Below are 18,082 nucleotides of genomic sequence, written 5' to 3'. Positions count from 1 at the left end.
GGATGTTCATCTGGACACATTATTGCCCCATGTTGTTACTGAATAAGGAGAGAGTGAACGTTTGGTGGGCATCCAGCAGTCTCTGCCATAACCTGTCAAGCACCTTAGCTTTATGGTGTAGGTGAACTGATATTGCATATGGAACAGACCTCTAGGTTTAATTTTCTCAAAACTGTGAAAAATTAGTCAAACCTTGTGTTACACTCTCCATGCCAATAGATACTTCAAATCCATGCCCTATAAATGGGATAGTCTTGCAGCTCACTGTCCTTAAATTCATCTTGACAAAATTTCAAGCCTAATTTGGGTTTATGACCACCCCCAACCACTGGTCCTCCATCAGGCCTCTTTGCCATTAGATTGGATTCAACTAATTGCATTCCAGGTTCTCTCTATGTTTTTAATTGGCAGGAGTACAATTCTCATAGATACTTGGATAGCATATGATTGTAATCAGTATGTCTTACATGTCAGCTTCTGTATCTGAAACCACAGCTTCTAGAGTCTTTCTAATGAAAAGAGGAGACTTGAAGGTACACAAAGGTAAGATATAGAAAAAAGCTCTAGAAGGTAGGACAAGGGGCAAGAGAAGTAAGGAAATTGGGAAAGATGGTCATGAGTGAGATCAGGAGACTAGAGATTTGGGAAAAATCTAAAGATTATGGGGTAGGCAGATGCTGTGATTAATGCACATTGTGGAGAGAGATCTCTAAAGGGGAATTTTGGAAAGTTTTACTGTGTGCTGTATGTTGCAATATCCATCACGTCTTACTGCTCCCCACTCTTGCCACCTACTCAAGAGATAGTCTATAAAGGTCTGTGTTACTGTTTGATAATTTGAGCGGTTAAATTTCTGTATTTTTTGAAAGTGCCAAATTGCCAAAATGGATATTGAGAGATATTAGAAGCCCAATTTATTGGGGTACACTAGTGTCATGACTTGTAGTACCCAACATCTGTTCTAGGGAATTCAGTGAGGACACAATTGTGGGGTAGATTCCATAAACCTCCAGATAAGTTGTGGGAAATCCAATACTCATGGCTGATTCATGGCCAGAGACATACATATAAGTAATATGATAGAAATTCTCTATTCTACCAAAGCACGAAAGTAGGTTAGAGACGGCTGGGTGGGGACATCAAGGAACAAAAAGTCCCTTAGCTAGCAAACATTTATTGAGCATGTATTTTATTTGAGGTGTTATTCTATGTTCTGAGAACAAGATAGACAGCATTCCTTCCCCTCAGGAGCTTATATTTAGTGAGCTTAAGGTAGCACACTAAGTATCCTGCAAGGACCGTATTTGAGACAAAGAAGCAAAGTGCATGGAATGATGATCTGAAACCTATAGAAATATGGACACCTTAAGAGATGCCAACATAGAGGAATGATCTTGAAGACCGAATGGTATGAACCAGATGTCTACATGGATTAAAAAGGGACTTTTAAAAAAGGACTAGACCAATATACACCTTTCTGCACTGTGTCACACACACACCTGATCCTGGAATTATTCTCAGAGATAAGTGGAAGGGGGAAGTATTGGGTTGAGTGAGAAAACTGATATATCTGAAATTAGCCAGAATTGGCAAGATTAAAGACTATTTATTTGGCAGTATGCAGAATGGAGATTAGAAATAGAAGTTAAATTATAAAAAATAAGAGAAAATTATCATTGTTGTACATTTTAGTTTATTACTTATTCTATTTTTATTCTGTACATCTGGTTACAAATCTAATTGAAAAGGAATCATCCAGAAATCATTTTGGTGTCAGTATATTTCATGGTAATTAAGATTAGCATTTGGATTGGCATCAAAATCTATTCTAGAAGATATTAATGAACAGGATCATTAGAAAGTTTTCCATGTGATTTTGAATTAAATGAGTCTAGTATCAGAATAAACTCACTTTTATGTTGCTGACAACTCAAGGATCACTGCAGATGTAAGAATGGGGTTTCAACTTTTCAGTGAGATTCAGGTAAACTCTAATAATAGAGTAAGTATTACATTTATGGGAGTTTTAAAGGTAGTGTTTTAACCAAGTGCAGTGTAGGAAATGTCAGTGATATCCTTGCTTTAGGACTGATATCTTGAGATTTGAGTATATATGAAACACTTGGCTCTGATTTAAGGCTAGGAATGATGAGTAGGTGCCAGTTTTGGGCTCCATCAGATTTTGAATTAAGAGTAAAAGAGTCTAGATGCAGATGTTACTTCATTGCCTTCTTAAGGATGTTAAAAGGTAGGATGTTGCGTAAGCAAATACCCCATAAGTTGGGATCAAGTTGAGAGAGCAACTCAAGTTTCCTACCATGGGTTCAGGCTTAGAGATCAGGAAATGGACTGCTATGTTATACAGTAGGTCCTTGCTTTTTATGTGTTTTATATGTAGTAGTGTGTATCTGTTAATCGCCAAATCCTAATTTATCTCTCTCCCTGTCCTGCTAACCCCTTTGGTAACCATAAGTTTGTTTTCTATGTCTGTGAGTCTATTTCTGTTTTGTAAGTAAGTTTATTTGTATCACTTTTTGGATTCCACATATAAGTAATATCATATATTACTTGTCTTCCTCTGTCTGACTAACTTCACTTAGCATGATAATCTCTAGGTCCATCCATGTTGCCTCAACATGGTATTATTTCATTCTCTTTTAGGCTGGGTAATATTCATATACATATACCACATCTTCTTTACCCATTCATCTGTCCATGGACATTTAGGTTGCTTCCATGTCTTGGCTATTGTAAATAATGCTGCTATGAACATTGTGGTGCAGATATCTTTTTGAATTATAGTTTTCTCCAGATATGTGCCCAGAAGTAGGATTGCTGGATCATATGGTGACTCTATTTTTAGTCAAACAACAGATTTTTAATGTAGATGAAACAGGCTTATACTAGAAGAAGATGCCATAAAGGACTTTCATAGTTAAAGAGGAGAAGTCAATACCTGGCTTCAAAGCTTCAAAGAACAGGCTGATTCTTTTGTTAGAGGCTAATGTAACGTGATTTTAAGTTGAAGGCAATGCTCATTTACCATTCCAAAATCCTAGGGCCCATAAGAATTGTGATTAATCCAACATAAATAACAACACCTTTTTTGACCCACCTCCTAGAGTAATGAAAATTAAAATAAACAAATGGGACCTAATTAAACTTAAAAGGTTTTGCACAGCAAAGGAAACCATAAATAAGATGAAAAGACAACCCTCAGAATGGGAGAAAATATTTGCAAATGAAGCAACTGACAAAGGATTAATCTCCAAAATATACAAGCAACTTATACAGCTCAATATCAAAAGAACAAACAACCCAATCCAAAAATGAGCAGAAGACCTAAATAGACATTTCTCCAAAGAAGACATACAGATGGCCAACAAACACATGAAAAGATGTTCAACACCACTAATTATTAGAGAAATGCAAATCAAAACTACAATGAGGTATCACCTCACACCAGTCAGAATGGCCATGATCAAAAAATCTACAAACAATAAATGATGAAGAGAGTGCGGAGACAAGGGAACCCTCTTGCACTGTTGGTGGGAATGTAAATTGATACAGCCACTATGGAAAACAGTATGGAGGTTCCTTAAAAATCTAAAAACAGAACTACCATATGACCCAACAATCCCACTACTGGGCATATACCCAGAAAAAAACATAATTCAAAAATACACATGCACCCTAATGTTCATAGCAGCACTATTTACAATAGACAGGACATGGAACCAACCTAAATGTCCATTAACAGAGGAATGGATAAAGATGTGGTAAATATATACAATGGACTATTACTCAGCCATAAAAAGGAGTGAAATTGGGTCATTTGTAGAGGCAAGGATAGACCTAGACAGTGTTATACAGAGTGAAGTAAGTCAGAAATAGAAAAGAAAATATCGTATAATAATAATAATGCATATATGTGGACCCTAGAAAAAAGGTATAGATGATCTCATCTGCAAAGCAGAAATAGAGACATAGATTTAGAGAACAAATGTATGGATACCAAGTGGGGAAGGGGTGGGAAGGGAGGGATTGGGAGATTGGTATTGACACATATACAGTATTGATACTATGTATAAAATAGACAACTGATGGGAACATACTGTATAGCACAGGAAACTCTACCTAATGCACTGTGATAACCTAAATGGGAGGGAAGTCCAAAAGGGAGGGGATATCTGTATGTGTATGGCTGATTCATTTTGTTGTGCAGTGGAGGCTAACACAATATTCTAAAGCAACAATACTCCAATAAAAATTAATAATAAAAAAAGAATTGTGATTAATCTACTCTGCCTGTGTTCTGTAAATAAAACAACAAAACCTGAATGACTGCACATCTATTTATAACATGGTTTACTGAATATTTTAAGCTCACTGTTGAGACCTTCTGCTCAGAAAAAAGAGTCCTTTCAAGATATTACTGCATATATTTTTTAACATCTTTATTGGATTATAATTGTTTAACAATGGTGTGTTAGTCTCTGCTTTATAACAAAGTGAATCAGCTATATGTATACATATATCCCCATATCTCCTCCCTCTTGCGTCTCCCTCCCACCCTCCCTATCCCACCCCTCTAGGTGGTCACAAAGCACTGAGCTGATCTCCCTGTGCTATGCAGCTGCTTACCATTAGCTATCTATTTTACATTTGATAGTGTATATATGACAATGCTACTCTCTCACTTTCTCTCAGCTTACCCTTCCCTCTCCCCATGTGCAAAAGATTGTTATCTTTGCAAATCTGATAGTATTTCATGTATTTTAATTTACATTTTTCCTAATATGACTGAAGCTGAGTGTCATAGATATTTTTAATTTTTTAAATTGTCTCTTAATTTTGTTGCTTCCCCCCCCCCAATTTAGACACAATTTTATTCTTTTCAGGTCTCCACTAGAGTTCCCAATCTGATTAATTGAGTAATCAATCTTTCCCCCATTAATATTACATCATTACCATATACTAAATTCACATGTATTTTTGATTTTTTACATTATAATTTGTGACACTCATTTATACATGAACGTAGTTCTGTTTTAATGATGAGAATCTACAAAAACTTATTAGTGACGAATAAAATGCACAGATCTCAAATGTTCAGTTTGATGTATTTTGACAATTGTATCTACTTATATATCCATCTCCCCTCCAATATAGAACATATCCATCACCCCAAGAAGTTCCCATATACCTCTTTCTGATCAGTGTACAATCCCCATCCTAAAGCAATCTCTTTCTGATTTACCACTACAAATTAGTTTTGCCTGGTATTGGATATTATAGAATCATACATTATCTTCTATTTTTTCTTTTTTAAAAAAATTTGACATAATATTTTTGAGAAGAATAAATGTTTCTGCATATATCAGTACTTTGTGTTTTTTAATTGCTTAGTATTTTACCACTATATGAATATATTATCATTTATTTATTCATCCTCCTGTTGACAAATGTTTGGGTTGTTTTCAGTTTGGGGCTATAATGAATAGATCCTTACAAAGATTCTTGTACAAGTCTTTTTAAAATAAATTTATTTATTTATTTTTGGCTGTGTTGAGTCTTCGTTGCTGTGCACGGGCTTTCTCTGGTTGCAGCGAGTAGGGGTTACTCTTCGTTGCAGTGCGCAGGCTTCTCATTGCGGTAGCTTCTCTCATTGTGGAGCACAGGCTCTAGGCATGTGGGCTTCAGTAGTTGTGGCACGTGGGCTTCAGTAGTTGCGGCACGTGGGCTCTAGAGCACAGGCTCAGTAGCTGTGGCACATGGACTTAGTTGTTCTGTGGTATGTGGGATCTCCCCGGACCAGGGCTCGAACCCGTGTCCCCTGCACTGGGAGATGGATTCTTAACCACTGCGCCACCAGGGAAGTCCCCAAGTCTTTTTGAGGACATATATTTTTATGGAATATGGGATAAATATCAAGGAACATAATTGCTGGGTGAAAAGGTAGATGTGTGTTTAAATTTAGAAACTGCTGAATGGTCCTTCGAAGTAATTAGATCAGTTAATACTATCACTAGCAATGTATGAGAGTTCCAGTTGCTCCACATCCTTACCAACATTTAATGTTATCAGTTTAAAAATTATTAGCATTCTGATAAGTATTTCATTGTATATTTTATTGTGGCCTTAGTTTACCTAATGATTAATGAATGATCTTAAGCACATTTTCATGCATATATTGATCATTCATATATCTTCTTTTGTCAAATCATGCTCAAAGGTTTTGCCCAGTTTTAATTGGATTGCTCATTTTTAATTTTTTGTGACAATTTGTTGTAGAGTCTAGGTACAAACATTTTTTTCCTATTCTGCCTTGTCTATTTTTTCTTAATTGTGTCTTTTTACAAGCAAAAAATTAATTTTGATAAAGTCTAACATCAAATGTTTTTAGTGGTTAGAGCTTTTTGTGTCCTAAGAAGTCTCTAAGCAGATCTTAGGTCATGAAGATATTTTCCTAAGTTTTCTTTCAGAAGTTTGACAGATTGTGTTTTATGTTTAAGATTGTGACACATCTCAAGTTTCTATTTCTTTAGGGAAAATAGACATGTTACCAGTGTAAAGCTTACCCTTTCACCGTCTACCTCTCCATTTATTTAGGCCTTTAATTTCTCTTAGTGATATTTTGTAGTTTTTGGTGTAGAGGTGTTCTATATATGTCATTAAATCATTTACTAGGTACTTAATGTATTTTGATGCTATTGTAAATGGTGTTGTTCGAAATTTTTTTCTTTCTTTCTTTTTTTTTTTTCTGGCCACGTTTCACAGCTTGTGGGATCTCAGTTCCCCAGCCAGGAATTGAACCTAGTCCCACAACAGTGAAAACACCAAGCCCTACCAATGGACCTAACCACTCCCTGAAATTTTATTTTCCATTATTTTCCTAGTATATGGAAAAGCAACTGACTTTGTATTTTGACCTTGAATCCTCTAGTATTATTAAATTATTAGTTCTAGTAGGTGTTTTTCTTTTGTAGGTTACATAGGCTTGCTATGGACACAATCATGTTGTTTAAAAATAGCAATAGTTGGGGCTTCCCTGGTGGCACAGTGGTTGAGAGTCCGCCTGCCGATGCAGGGGACACGGGTTCATGCCCCAGTCCGGGAGAATCCCACATGCCGCGGAGTGGCTGGGCCCGTGGGCCATGGCTGCTGAACCTGCGCGTCCGGAGCCTGTGCTCCGCAATGGGAGAAGCCACAACAGTGAGAGGCCTGCGTACCGGAAAAAAAAAAAAGCAATAATTTTACTGATTTATTTTTCTAATTTGTATGCCTTTTATCATTTTTGTCATATTACACTGGCTAGGAAAGATGGTACAATGTAGAATACAAGTGGTGAAGGTAGACTGTTAACTACAGTTTCTTCAAAGTTATCCTTTATCAGCTTAAGGAAATTTTCTTTCATTTCTAGTTTACTGAGAGTTTTTGGTTTTGTTTTTAATTATGTATTGAGATTAGACGTAGCTATTGAGAGGATTCCACTCTCTGGATCTTATTCTCCTAGAGTGTGTGGGAATAAAGAATGCTTGAATTATGTTCCCTGAACCCCATATGGGTCATCCATGTGAGAGATCTGACTGGTGGAGAGAAGTGAACAGACCTTAGCAGAGAGAAGCATCAAGAGTTTTGCTTGTTGTATTATTTGTCTTTTTTTAAATGAGAAAACTAAGGTCCAAAGAGATTATCTAACTTGTTCAAGATCATACATGTCAACGCAGTAGCTGTTAACACTTGATATGTCCTCAGAAGAAGCAGTGTAAATGCAAGACTGTAATATAAACAGAGAAGAGAGTAAAAAGTGGACATTTGTGGTCACTGTCCCACAAATCTATACCAGTGCTCCCTGACCCAGAACACTCCCTCCATGTTAGAATTATTACATTGGTCAGTTAATGCAAATCTGTTGAAGACCCACCTACAGTTGTGTGTTGTGTAACAGGGCGTGGGGAAAATGTACCACAGTGTGCTAGAAGAAATCAGAATCCAGGGCTCTAGAGGCAACTCTGCCACTGCTGTATTGTGTGACCCTCGCCTCATCATTGCACCTCTATGGCCTTCAGTTTCCATTTGAAGAGAAGGGACCTGAATTAGACCAAGAGACCTTAATGGATGGTTTATAGGCTAAAAACCACCATATAGTCCCCTTAAAAGAAGTGAAACAGTAATGTATAAGCCATTGGGAGGGCTCTCTGACTCAAAAATCTCTCCTATTCTTTCCCTCTTTCTTCTTCCCCCACTTCTAAAATATCATCAGCACTTTCTTTTCTACAAGGCTGAACCTAGTCCTTCTTTTACTGGTGGAATAAAACCCCTGGACCAGTTAGTTTCTAAGTTTCCTTCCAGCTCCAATATTCTGAATATGTGGGAAGATCTTCCCTTTGGTCCTTAGGAGGTTTGAAATTCTTTCATCTAATTAAGGTCTGTTAGTTACTACACCAAGTTTGCTTATCATAGGGTAATAAAATTACCCACATAAGTTAATTCATATAGAGCTCCTAGAACAGTGTCTGGCATTTGTTAAGGGCTCTGCAATTATAAGCTATTTATAGATTAGAGTTGTTCAAGTGTTGCACAACTTCTGGAGAAAAGATCCAGAAGAAGGAAGTCTCCTGGAGCAGGTGCAGACATGGTTAGTTCTTAGGAACAATCTTCTGGATCTGAGCCTTCACAGCTGGACCCTGCCCAGGGTGTGGTTCTTATGTTGGTGTGCTTCACTTTGAGTGAGATTTGGGCCTTAAATGGACTTTGCCATCTCCAGTTCTTAATATCAGAGCCTCCAAGACTGGATAGAACTTTTTCAGATTTGAAGTCCCCCGGCTTGCTGAATTACCTCAGGGCAGGCAGCACAGAGCCTTTGCAAAGTTTTCCATACAAATGAGGCAAAAAGACTACCCTGTTGCTACCAGCTGCCACCAAAACATCTCCATTATCTCCCTTGGATCTACAATTCACATCATGCCCTAATGTGGTGAAAATGTTTAGAATTTCTTGGGTACAAATTTCTCCTAAGATTTCCCTAGTAACCAGTTGCTTTGCTAAATTACAGAAATACGTAAAATTTGTTGCTACTCTGTTACCCAATAGAGAAGACAGTGTTCACTGTTGGCTCATTCTCACCAAAACCACACTGATTTTCGGATCAAACATAAATTTTTCTTATGACTTTATCAAGGCTGAGAACTCAAAATTAAGATGTGATCGGTTATATAGATAAAAAGGACGGTTTAAATTCTTTCACAGCTGAGTTGCGGTATGAAAGTTTTATTCTATCCTTCACATATGTCTGATATTGAAACTCAGTGTAAAGTACCCAATATCAGACTATATGTGTTTTCAAAATAAACATTTATTAGCATAAACCAGAGTTTTCATTTTGAATGGGAGTCACATTATGATCAGCATGCACTTTGTATCCTGTCCTTTTCTCCCCTGTGACCTGGATGGTGGTCATCTCTGCTGCAAACTTTGTTCTCCCAATGCCCAATTTTACAGTACTCATCTCTTCTTCTCATTTCCAAAGTAAACATCCTCTCCACAAAGCATTATTGAGTATAACTTTACTGAGTTTATTAAAGTTCAGTTTATGAAATTTCTTGGTAGGGTGCAAACAAATTAATTTTATTATTTCCAATAACTTACCCTAACTTTATTGAATCTTTTGGTTTTTCACCACTAAAAGAAATCTCTAGCACATCTTCTAAATTTTCCAATCACTTTCAGGTATCAATAAGTAGTCGTCTCCTCAGATAGTAAAAAAAAGAAAGAGAAGAAAAGAAAATGATGGGGAATTCCCTGGCAGTCCGGTGGTTAGGACTCCAGGCTTCCACTGCAGAGGGCACCTGTTCCATCCCTGGTCTGGGAACTAAGATCCCTCACGCCGAGCATGGCATGGCCAAAAATAAACATCAATCAATAAATAATTCTTTTATTTTTTTTAAAAAAAGAAAAGAAAATGATAGAACATATCTGGTCCATTCTAGAACTTGACTTTCTCATCTGATGGTGTCTTCCTCACCCCTCTCTCAGCTTAGGGATGACTCCCATTTGGAAGTCTGCAGCAAGGAAATGAGATGTAATCAGTGTCATTTTTCTTTTTTGCTTCACTTTCTTCTCGATACATTAGCTGCTCTTTGGGACCCCTCAGGAAGTAGGGAGGAGCAGGGTAGGAAGAGTTAATGAAAAAAGACAAAGTCTTCTGTGAGGAGTGGGGCAGTTATATATTCTTGTCTTGTTCCTGATCTTAGAGAAAAAAACTTTCAGCTTTTCACTGTTAAATATGATGTTAACTGTGGGTTTTTCATATATATATATATATATATATATATATATATATATTTATATATATATATGTCACATATATATAACAGATAGATAGATAGATAGACAGGTATGACCTTTTTAATGTTAAGGTACATTCCATTTATATTTAATTTAAGAGTTTTTAACATGAAAGGATATCCAATTTTGTCATATGATTTTTCTGCATCTATTGAGATGATCAGACAACTTTTAATCTTCATTTTGTTTCTGAGCTGTATCATATTTCTTTTTAAAATTTATTTATTTTTGGCTATGTTGGGTCTTCATTGCTGCGTGCGGGCTTACTCTAGTTGCAGCTAGCAGGGGATGCTCTTCATTGCAGTGTGTGGGCTTCTTATTGTGGTGGCTTCTCTTGTTGTGGAGCACGGGCTCTAGGCGTGTGGGCTTCAGTCGTTGTGGCACAGGGGCTCAGTAGTTGTGGCTCACGGACTCTAGAGCTCAGTCTCAGTAATTGTGACTCAGGGGCTTAGTTGTTCTACGGCATGTGGGATCTTCCCGGACCAGGCCTCAAACCCTTTTTGTATACATTTGCAGGCAGATTCGTAAACACTGCACCACCACAGAAGTCCCTGTATCACATTTATTGATTTGTGTAATGTTGTGCTATCCTTGCATCCCAGGGCTAAATTCCAGTTGATCATGGTATATGATCCTTTAATAATTTGTTGAATTCTGTTTGCTAGTATAAATTGTTGAGGATTTTTACATCTATGTTTATCTGTGATATTGGTTGGTAATTTTCTTTTCTTGTAGTTTCCTTGTCTGTCTTTAGTCTCAGGGTAATGCTGGCCTTATAAAATGAATTTGAAAGTGTTACCTCCTCTTCAATCTTTTGGAAGAATTTGAGGAGGATTGGTATTAATTCTTCTTTAAACGTTTAGTAGAATTTTTCTGTAAAGCCATCTGGTCCTCAACTTTTCTTTATGGGAAGTTTTGATTACTGATTCAATCTTTTCCATTGCTATTGGTTTCTTTAGGTTTTATATTTCTTCATTATTCAGTCTTTGTAGGTTGTATGTTTTAGGAATTTACTCATTTCTTCTGGGTTTTCTAATTTTTTGGCATATAATTGTTCATAGTAGTTTCTTATGATCCTTAGTATCTCTGTGTTATCAATTGTAATGTCTCCTCTTTCATCTGTGTTTTTATTTATTTGAGTCTTCTCTCTTTTTCCTTAATCTAGCAAAAGTTTTGTCAGTTTTGTTTATCTATTTTATAAAACTAGCTCTTAGTTTTATTAATCTTTTTTTATCACCTTTCTAATCTCTATTTCATTGACTTCTGCTCTGATCTTTGTTATTTCTTCCCTACTACTAACTTTGGGCTTAGTTTGTTCTTTTTCTAGTTCTTTGAGGCCTAATATATGTTCTATCCTGGAGAATATTCTACATGCTATTGAGAAGAATGTGCTTTCTTCTGATGTTAAATGAAATGTTCTGCATATATCTATTAGGTTTGGTCTATTTGGTCTAATGTGTAGTTTACATCTGATATTTCCATATTGATTTTCTGTCTTGATGATTATCCATTGTTGAAAGTGGGGTATTGAAGTCCCCTATTATTATTATTATTTTTGGCTATGCTGTACAGCATGCAGGATCTTAGTTCCCCAACCAGGGATCAAACCCGTGCCCCCTGCAATGGAAGAGTGGAGTCCTAACCACTGGACTGTTGGGGAATTCCCCCCTACTATTATTGTTTTGCTGTCTAATTCTCCTTTCATATATGTAGATATTTATATCATAAATTTAGGTGCTACAATGTTGGCTACATAGATATTTACAATTGTTATATACTTTAAATTTTTTTTTTTTTTTTTTTTTTACTGAAGTATAGTGATGAGGCAGCATAGTGCAGTGATGTCTAGTAACCCCTGGGAAACTGCCCAATCTGTGGCTGGTTCATCAGACAGCTCCTCTTGCTGTCTTCTCGTGGGCCCCATACTGACCATTTATCCTTATGCTACCAGAATATGGGCTTTTTTTTAAAACATGGGAATGTCTGTCTTTCATAGGGACTAGGTTTAGGATCAGGGATGTCCAGGGAACCAACTTTGGGGCACAGAAAAACTAATAAAGGCTAATTATTATTAGGAAATAAGCTGGCCTTCTGTGCTTGGTGCTTATCTGAGGAGTCACTCTATAAGCTACTTGCTTTGCTGTCATTTTTGATTTCCCATTTAAAAAAGGAACATGAAAGTAGATTAAGCAAGATTAAATTAGTTAAATATTTATTCAATAAAAGGCAGAAATGAAAACTGATCATTCTAGCAAAAAAGGTATAAATCCTCTTCAACAGAACTACCCCAAATGGTCAAAGTAACTTGTTCAAGGCCACATGGTTATTAAGTGACTGAGATGGAATTTTAACTAGGTCCACTTGCCTCCAAAGCACATGCTCTTAGCCTTTGCACTGTAATGCCTCTTTCTAAGGATGATTCCAGGAAAGTCCAGAAAAGCAGGTTGAAATGCCCTGGCCGGAGCACACACCAAGGACATAAGAAGAGCTAGGGCCAGTTTTCTGCCAGCAGGAAGTGGACAGCCAGGAAGGATACACACAGGACAGCCAGGTTTACAGGGTTTCCTCCCTGCATACTCTACTCTTTTGGCTGCCATCACCCGTTCTCCTCTCTCTTGGATTTCTTGCTTCTGGTACCTGAAGAGTGAGAGGCCATAAAGCCTTTATCATATCCTGAGAGAGGCCACAGCCCAGGTGTCCTGCCTGTCCTTCAGCATGAACAAGGACCCTCAGCCCAACAGAGGTGATGCTGGTATTTTAATAAGGATTTAGGATCTCTTCCCTGACCATGTTTAGAATACTTTTGCAATTTTGAGACTTGGTGACAACAAAATAATTAATAATAATCACCCAACCATAAATAATGGAATCGATTAACAGGCCATATGAATAAACATCTGCAGTTATAGATCACGTCCTCTGGGACAATCTATTTTGTCTTCAGATTTTCCTCATGATGAGTTGAAAATAAATGTTTTCCAGAAGTGTCCATATGTAAGTCTTGTTATCTCCTCAGGAACACCACAAAGAAATTTTCTTCTAAATACCTGAAGACTGTGCTCATGCTCCCTCCATCCCAAGTCCTGGATCTATTCCTTATTTTGAGCTCCTCCTCCATCCTGGTTGCTATGGGAGAGGGAGGCAGATAAACAAATGAGAGCAGCAGAAGGCAATCAGTGGTGCTATTTACAGGGGTTTACAGATGTACACAGGAAAGGACAGCCATACCGACCAGAAGCCTGATTTCAGATCAATTATTATAGAAAGGCAGCCCACGAGCCCCAGTCATTCTGACAACCATCTCAGGATGTCAGTCTTTACCTTCTCCCACCCAGGAAGCACACGCCAGTGACTCTCACCTGTGAGTTCAGCCCCACCCAGTTCTAAAGCCAATCCTGCGTGAGATAGGTGCCCATTAAAAACCTTGTCCCACCAAGAGTGACTGAAATGGGTCTTCCTGGAAAATATCTATCCCATTATTATGGTGGTAGACACCTGATTGACTTAGTATCCTATTAGCTCTTCAGATCATCCTTTGATTATGCACACCCCAGATAGACAGAGTACTTATTTCATGCCATTTTTTTCTCTTAGGGACTCTAAAGTCTCTATCCCCCAGCCCACACAAGACAATGTGGACATAATGGACAAGAGATGATGTTTCTTTCTCTTTAAATTAATTAATTAATTAATTAATTATATTTTTGGCTGCATTGGGTCTTCGTTGTTGTGTGTGGACTTTCTCTAGTTGTGGCAAGCAGGGGTTACTCTTTGTTATGGTGCACTGGCTTCTCCTTGTGGTGGCTTCTCTTGTTGTGGAGCACGGGCTCTAGGCATGTGTGCTTCAATAGGTGTGGTGCGTGGACTCAGTAGTTGTGGCTCATGGGCTCTAGAGTGCAGGCTCAGTAGTTGTGGCACATGGGCTTAGTTGCTCCATGGCATGTGGAATCTTCCCAGGCGAGGGATGGATCCCATGTCCCCTGCATTGGCAGGAGGATTCTTAACCACTGAGCCACCAGGGAAGTCCCGAGACGATGTTTCTTATGGTTCTAACTGCTCAATGATATTCTTTGCCTGATAATATAATCATTTATTCATTCACAGAGTCAACAATCATTTATTCCATGTCAAACACTGGGAATGCAAGGGGAACAACTCAGATGGTTTCCTATTCTCACAGAGACCACTAATAATTGACATATTCAGTTATTTGTCAGAGGGATTTCACCTTGATGCTAAACCAGCAGAGCATGTAGCTCATCCTTCATTACAGTATCCCAGAGAGGGTCTTCTATGCTCTTATGTGTGTTATATACTGATGTTCTCCGGACAATTATCTACTTCCACACTGCTTTGGGCTTACCACTCCCTGCATCCCACCCCATCTTCTTCACCTGGATAAGCCTTCTACTGATAACCCCTTCTCAATTCCCTAAACTTCTCAGCTTCTGAAACTTCTACCTTCATTCTCTTTCAGTTCCCTGACTTGGGACTTGTCATTGCCCAGAACTGCTTCTCCTCTAAAACCCTAACCACTCCTCTCGAAATCTCTGAACAAATTTCCATCACTTGAACTTTCTAGCACTTTCCTTTTCCCCAGCCCTTCCTCAGTAAGATCCTCTTTCCTACCACTTATTTCTGTTTTCACTTTTTATCAACCCATTTCCTGATCTCTAAGTCTTGCCAGCCACTTGAGTTGCTTTCTCATCTCAAACTCCCTGACTCTGTCAGGCTCCCAACATACTTTTCTTACAAGGCTCCAACTTTGAATTGGTCAGGCTGATAATCTCACACTGACCTCTTGATTGTAGCTTGACAGGGCACGTTGGTGCCGCTTAGCAAATGCAGGTTTTCAATCCAGTGCTTGTCTTTATCCAGGGTCTCCTTCCCCCTCAGTGATTATTTCAGACCCTTACCATTTTTCAGAAGCTTCCTCTCCAATCCAGACTCCCTGGCTCCTATTAAGCAACTTATCTTCCATTTCACCCCCAAAACACTATGAGGTGTAGTGCCCTACTTTCTACCTACCGTAGCTGACATTTATTTTTATTTTCTCCTTCTGTCACAATTTTTCCTTCCAGAAATCTGGGAATCATCTTAAATGACTACTTACTCCTTATGGTCACATCCAAAGAGCAAAGTCTTCTTACAGATTCTACAATTAACTCTCTCTCATATCCATCCCCTCCCCTGGACACCCTTTGGCACCCTGGCAGTTTAGACTCTCTTTTGCTCTCTGGACTGGTGCAGTGGTCTCTTCATGAATCTCCCTGACTCCAGACTTCCCCCATTCCAATTTCTCCTTCAAGCTGCAGTCAGAATGCATGCTCTAAAATGCATACCATCCTTCAATAGTTTTTTGTTCCCTTAGCATAATGCTCTTTCTGATTGAAAAAGCTTCCTTTTCCTTTCTTCATGTTCTTGACTCTGTTAATAAAATACTATAGTTGGGAGAAAGCTTTTGTCTTTATTTTTTTCTCTCCTTTTCTTTCACTTAATCTTCTACATTATATGTGGAGAAATATATCTCAATCTTGAAGCCTGAGCTCTCCGGTGGATTTGTCTGCCCACAGGCCACATGAAGTCTTTTCTCCTCCACGGGTAAACTCAGTAGGGCAGGTCTGACTTCTGAAGGCTGAAGGTAAAAACATAGGATCTTGGATCCCAGTTGCAAACTAATCTAGATTCCTCAAAGTAAAGCTGATGTTTTGAGCCTTTTCTGAATTCTGTGTCTCTTACTGCAACATTTCAGAATCTGCCGAGGGTGGAATGTGAGTAATTAGCATTTACAAGACATTTATAATGGACTCTCCATCATCTGGATCCTATTGATACCTTCATATTACATAGTCTTCACATTTCAACACCAATATCTCCTGACACCTGACCACCAAGCAGGCTGTGACCAGCCATTTCAAACTACCTGTCATTGCTTAAATAGGTAATACTGTTTCATTTGTCTGTTTATGCACAGCAAAGTCTTTTCCCATTCTGATTCTCCATGCTACTCATCCTTTAATTCCTGTTCAAGTGTCATCATCTCTCTAAAGTCTATTATTTGCACCAAGTAAAGGTGACCATTTCCTCCACTGTGTTCCCAAAGTTTCTTATACTTTCCTCTCTTACAGCTGTTTTTATGTGCTATTACAATTACTAGACCATGTCATTTTGCAGCACCAAACTCTCCCTTATTCATCAGTGTACTCCCTTGACCCATCGCATTCACCTAACACATATGGCAGCTAAAAACTTTCTACTGAATATAATAATATGGAAATTATAGGAAGAAAAACAGGATTAAAAATAAATACCTATAATGAAGTAATCTTTGTATAGAGTGATCCGAATATTACAAAGAAGCTAAGATGTTTCATTAGAGAGACAAAATTACCCTGTTTGAAATAGTAGGGAGTGATGTTAGTATATGTAGTTGAGTTCTTGAATAGTCTAGAGTTGAGTAGCTCTTGAAGCAAAGCTATACTTAAGGGCTTCCCTGGGGACGCAGTGGCTGAGAGTCCGCCTGCTGATGCGGGGGACACGGGTTCGTGCCCCGGTCTGGGAAGATCCCACATGCTGTGGAGCGGCTAGACCCGTGAGCCACGGCCGCTGAGCCTGCGCGTCCGGAGCCTGTGCTCCGCAACGGGAGAGGTCACAACAGTGAGAGGCCCGCATACCGCAAAAACAAAAACAAAAACAAAAACAAAAAAGCTATACTTAATAGCAAGGCAGGGGGACCTGGGAATACTGAGGGTCTTGCTACTCAATCCCTGCCCACCATATCTTAGACTTAAGAACGACTTGATTTCATTACCATAAGGACCTGTTTCCCTTCAACTTCCAAAGATGGGCATAAATGAGGACAAGCATAGAAGAAAAGCAGATCCAAGTCCTAGGCCCTCTGCTTAACACTGGAAAACCTGGTTTGAAGGAAATAAATCCAGCCCTATTTGCAGAGACTGACACCTTGACTCTGGATTACCATCTTGACTCTGGATTATGGTGCCCGCAAGGGCAACTCTGGAGTTGTTCTGTGATATCTGGCTTCTATATTTTCTAGTCACTTCCACCTGGAAGGAGAGAATTGAAATTGGCCTATTGCCCCCCACACACCATACATAGGGGACAAGCATTGCTTGATATTCTAATGTGAAGTGACCCCATTCTTGGTACTTGCCTTTCCTTATGGGAGTTGTTTCCCCTGTTTACATAGTGAAGGGACTGAAGCAGAGACTGATGGAGCTGGGATTACAGCTGAACCAAATCATAACAGCTTGGGAATATTTTGTTTGTTTTCTTTGGTTTTCAGCATCTTTCTGTCAGTTCTGGCCACCTCCCTTCCTCTGGGGACATGCTGAATTCAGCAAGTCCAGTTCTATCAGTTCTGCCCCCTGAGCCCATTGGTTTCTGGTCATCTGATAAAGCCTCTGCCACAGGCAGGACCTTCCTCCTTCCCTCCTCCCAGCACACTTGCAACCAAAGCTGAATATTGCTGTTCTGGGACTTCCTGCCAGCCTTACAATTCAGCTCACCATCTCCAGCTACCTGGGTCATGGCTTTGCTATTCTTCTTGATCCTTGGTGAGTATTTCTGCTCCTTTTGGTCTAGGCTTCAGAATACTCTGGAACTTTGATTGTGGGAATCCTCTCCTTGCCCATCTGGTGCAGATCTAGGTATCATTCAAGGAAAGGCTCTTCCTTGCTCTCCTCCTTTCTCTATACCTGGCAATTATTCT

This window comes from Phocoena phocoena, chromosome 1, assembly GCF_963924675.1.
Source record: "Phocoena phocoena chromosome 1, mPhoPho1.1, whole genome shotgun sequence".
NCBI classification, from domain to species: Eukaryota; Metazoa; Chordata; class Mammalia; order Artiodactyla; family Phocoenidae; genus Phocoena; species Phocoena phocoena.
Note: the sequence above shows the minus strand (reverse complement) of the source record.